This window comes from Oncorhynchus mykiss, chromosome 32 (genome assembly GCF_013265735.2).
Source record: "Oncorhynchus mykiss isolate Arlee chromosome 32, USDA_OmykA_1.1, whole genome shotgun sequence".
In the NCBI taxonomy this organism is placed as follows: Eukaryota; Metazoa; Chordata; class Actinopteri; order Salmoniformes; family Salmonidae; genus Oncorhynchus; species Oncorhynchus mykiss.
This window is the reverse complement of record NC_050572.1, coordinates 14,094,800-14,100,033: the sequence shown is the minus strand read 5'-3', so window position 1 is coordinate 14,100,033 and position 5,234 is coordinate 14,094,800.

The window sequence follows — 5,234 nt, the reverse complement described above, 5'->3', positions numbered from 1 at the left end:
CTCTCCTGTCCTCTCTGACAGTCTATAAACTGTGACCAGGGATCTCTCCTGTCCTCTCTGACAGTCTATAAACTGTGACCAGGGATCTCTCCTGTCCTCTCTGACAGTCTATAAACTGTTGCCAGGGATCTCTCCTGTCCTCTCTGACAGTCTATAAACTGTGACCAGGGATCTCTCCTGTCCTCTCTGACAGTCTATAAACTGTGACCAGGGATCTCTCCTGTCCTCTCTGACAGTCTATAAACTGTGACCAGGGATCTCTCCTGTCCTCTCTGAACTCACAGGTCACACTGCTGTCATCTATACACCTCACACTGGGAAATAGAGATGTAAAGAAGAGAGAAAGAGGGGAGAAAGTGAGTGGGAACAAGAGAAGAGATACGATAAGAAGTGTGATGAAGGCACAGAGAAAGAGTTAATGGAACGTTTTGAATGTGAGAGCCAGACTACAACCTGACCATGTCCCTCGCTGTGCTAAGAAGCAGCTCTACGGCTGTGAGGACAATCACAATCACAGGCCTCAGCAATGATGGCAGCCATGTTGATATTAGATAGATCTCATTAGCCTCACGTTCTCATTTAGACAATAAACACATGGGATTAAGAGAGTTTTGGAGTTAACATTTTTTAGATTTTCTGAGTGCTGTCCTGAGGATTTGTTGGGTTGGTAGTGAACTGAGCCTCAGAACCAGCTCTTTTCCAGTGGTAGAAAAAGTACTCAATTGTCATACTTAAGTAAAAGTAAAGATAACTTAATAGAAAATGACTCAAGTAAAAGTGAAAGTCACCCAGTAAAATACTACTTGAGTAAAAGTCTAAAAGTATTTGGTTTTAAATATACTTAAGTATCAAAAGTAAATGGAATTGCTCAAATGTACTCAAGTATTGAAAGTAAAAGTATAAGTATTAATAATTTCAAATTCCTTATATTAAGCAAACCCGACGACACCATTTTCTAGTTTTTTTATTGACGGATAGCCAGGGGCTCACTCAGACATAATTTACGTTTAGTGAGTCCACCAGATCAGAGGGGATGAGCGGGGATGTTCTCTTGATAAGTAAATAAATTTGACCCTTTTCCTGTCAAAATCTAACAAGTACTTTTGAGAAAATGTATTTTTTTTGTAGTGATGTAAAAGTTGCCAAAATATAAATAGTGAAGTAAAATACAGATACCTGAAAAAACGACTTAAGAACTTTACACCACTGAGCTTTTCTATGATCAACTCTTGACATTTGGTCTCTGTCTCTGTCTCTCTGTTTCTCTGTCTCTGTCTATATCTCTGTCTCTGTCTCTATCTGTGTCTCTGTCTCTCTCTCTCTGTCTCTATCTGTCTCTCTGTCTCTCTGTCTCTGTCTCTCTATCTCTCTGTCTCTCGGTCTCTCTGTCTCTGTCTCTCTGTCTCTGTCTCTGTCTCTGTCTCTGTCTCTGTCTCTCTGTCTCTCTGTCTCTCTGTCTCTCTCTCTCTCTCTCTCTCTCTCTCTTTCTCTCGCTCTCTCTCTCTCTCTCTCTCTCTCTCTCTCTCTCTCTTTCTCTCTGTCTCTGGGGGTTACCAGTCAGACCCTACCTCCTCTCTGGCATGTGACTCAGTGTCGGGGACCAACTAGCCAATTAGTGGTGAATGTGAGTGTTCTAACGAGCCTGTGGGGAATAATGGTGTCTGATTACGACACCCACTACCTTCCCATCCACCCCGCCTCTTCCCCTAAATACACCCTCCCTTCATCCCCCCTCATTGCCTCTTCCACACCCCCACACCCCAAAATGTCTCAATGACAGCCTAGTCACAGCTGGGGCCTAGAATAGGGAGTGCAAAGGATTCTGGGTCAACATGCAGACCTGCACAGCCTTCTCTTGTGTTAAGGGTTGAATGGATCAAAGTGTGTGTGTGTTTGAGAGAGAGAGAGAGAGAGAGAGAAAGAGAGAGAGAGAGAGACAGACAGACAGAGAGAGAGAGACAGAGAGGAGGGAGAGACAACTTGGAAACAGAATGGTAAAGAAAGCAAATGAGAGAGTGAAAACCAGGGAACATTTATATTGAGGTCTTCCGTGGGTCTGTTCGTGCTCCTAACTTGGTCAGGCATGGTTGGCCAGAGTACCATAATAAACTGTGAGATTGAATAATTCGGCAGCACTGATTTGTTTCGCCAAACACAAGACTCAAGTTTATTTGTCTCTGTAGCCTACAATCACACAAACCAACTGTTGTAAACACAGTTCTACTGTGATGTAATGGTTGACATTCTGTAGGCAGACATGATGGAAGCTTGCTGTGTGGGAGACTGGAGACCACTAATACCAGTCAGAGGCTCATAAATGGCTCCTGTGCCAAGAGTTTGGCATCCTTGCTATAGCTTCACCTATTATGCCCTAACTCCTTACAATATTGTAGGTGGCCCAAATGGGTCCCATGGGCCCGAGTTAAAAGTAGTGCACTACAAAGGGAATAGGGTCCCATTTGGGAGACATTCATTATAATTTGCATAAATGTTTTGCAACCACATTTTACTATATTTTGTTTTTCTATATGGGGGGGGTTACAGGTAAAATGTTCAAAGTATTGTTACATTATCAACAAAATAAAGTGAGCTTCCACCCCCATCCTCCCATCCCATCCCATTCCTCCAACCTCCCATCCCATTCTCCCAACCTCCCATCCCGTTCCCCCAACCTCCTATCACGTTCCCCCAAAATCCCATCCCCTTCCATCAACCTCCCGGCCTCCATTCCCTCAACCTCCGATCCCATTGCCCCAACCTCCCGATCCTGTCCCCTTCCCCCAACCTCCAATCCCCTTCCCCCAACCTCCAATTCCATCCCACCAACCTCCTATCCTGTTACCCCAACCTCCCATCCCATTCTCTCAACCTCCCATCCCATTCTCCCAACCTCCCATCCGATTTCCCAAACCTCCCATTCCATCTCCCCAACCTCCCATCCCATTTCCCAAACCCCCAATCCCATTTTCCCAACCTCCCATCCCAGCCCCCCAACCTCCCATCCCATTCCCCCAATCTCCCATCCCATTCTCCCAACCTCCCATCCCATTCTCCCAAGCTCCCATCCCATCCCTCCAACCTCCCATCCTTTTCACTCAACCTCCCATCCCGTTCCCCCAACCTCCTATCACGTTCCCCCAAAATCCCATCCCCTTCCATCAACCTCCCGGCCTCCACTCCCTCAACCTCCGATCCCATTGCCCCAACCTCCCGATCCTGTCCCCTTCCCCCAACCTCCCATCCCCTTCCCCCAACCTCCAATTCCATCCCACCAACCTCCTATCCTGTTACCCCAACCTCCCATCCCGTTCCCTCAACCTCAAATTCCATTCCCCCAACCTCCCATCCCATCTCCCCAACCTCACATCCCATCTCCCCAACCTCCCATCCCATTTCCCAACCCCCCCAATCCCATTCCCCCAACCTCCCATCCCATTCCCCCAACCTCCTATCCCATCTCCCCAACCTCCCATCCCATTTCCCAAACGCCCCAATCCCATTTTCCCAACCTCCCATCCCATTCTCTCAACCTCCCATCCCATTCTCCCAACCTCCCATCCGATTTCCCAAACCTCCCATCCCATCTCCCCAACCTCCCATCCCATTTCCCAAACCCCCCAATCCCATTTTCCCAACCTCCCATCCCATCCCCCCAACCTCCCATCCCATTCCCCCAACCTCCCATCCCATTCCCCAAAACCTCCCATCTCATTCCCCCAACCCCATTTTCCCAACCTCCATCTCATTCCCCAACCTCCCATCCCATTCTCCCAACCTCCCATCCCATTCTCCCAACCTCCCATCCCATTTCCCAAACCCCCCAATCCCATTTTCCCAACCTCCCATCCCATTCCCCCAACCTCCCATCCCATTCTCCCAACCTCCCATCCTATTTCCCAAACCCCCAATCCCATTCCCCCAACCTCCCATCCCATTCCCCCAACCTCCCATCCCATCTCCCCAACCTCCCATCCCATTTCCCAAACCCCCCAATCCCATTCTCCCAACCTCCCATCCCATTCTCCTAACCTCCCATCCCATCTCCCCAACCTCCCATCCCATTTCCCAAACCCCCAATCCCATTTTCCCAACCTCCCATCCCATTCTCCCAACCTCCCATCCCATTCCCCCAACCTCCCATCCCATTTCCCAAACCCCCAATCCCATTTTCCCAACCTCCCATCCCATTCTCCCAATCTCCCATCTCATTCCCCCAACCTCCCATCCCATTCTCCCAACCCCACCAGCCAGCATGTAATTTGCGTTCTAACTTTTTGCGTTTTATCTTGAAACATTTCAGTGTCACCATAGCAACCATCACAATTCCAAATCTCACACTAAGTTTGCTGACCGCTGCAATGTCCTGTACTGTCTCTGCTTTGACTAGCATAGAGAGAACCCTGTAGAATGTAGATTCTCATGGAACTATATGACTTGGTCTCACCCACCTCGGATTTCAGTCTTTTTTGAGCACAATCCCAATATGATACGGAGAACAAAATATTCTATTCACGCTAGTGTGTTTGTGTGAGAGCATTGTTCTAGGTGATTGCTGAGAGCACATATGCTGAGAGAGAGAGAGATGAATTGATGAATGAATTGTAGATCTGAATGTGGACATTTGATTCAGTCATTCAAAAGTACATTGCTGTGTACAGTGACACACATGAACACACTCAATCTTTTTCTGGAAACACGTGGCAATGCATTTTTCAGCAATCATAATCACCCTACAGCTTGAGTGATTACTCAAAATTGGACTTTTAGGAATTCCAGGATCCCAATCTTTTCCTGGAATTCGGTTTAAGAACTGTTGGAAAGATAACACCATCTCCCTGTGATCGTAAACCCCACCAAGGTCAGGTCTGGAGCAACAATATAAATCTCTACTCCTCCCATAATCCTCAGTTTTCTTCTTTCCTTTACTGTTTTCATATTCTTCACACTCCCTTTTTCAACTCTTCTCCTCCCATATCCCCCCTTCCTCTGTTTCATCTTCATATCTTCTTCTTGGTAATCAATCAAATGTATTTATTTCTCTCTCTCTCTCCATGTCTCTCCTCTCCTCTCTCTCTCTGTCTGTCTCTCCCCCCCTATCTGTGTGAGTATGTCTTTGTGTATGCTTGCAAATGTTAGTGTGTGTGTGTTACTGTGTGTGTGTTAGTTTATGTGTGTATTTATTTGATGGTGTATAGGCCTATGTGTGGGTGTGTTGAAGGGTGTGTATATTTGAA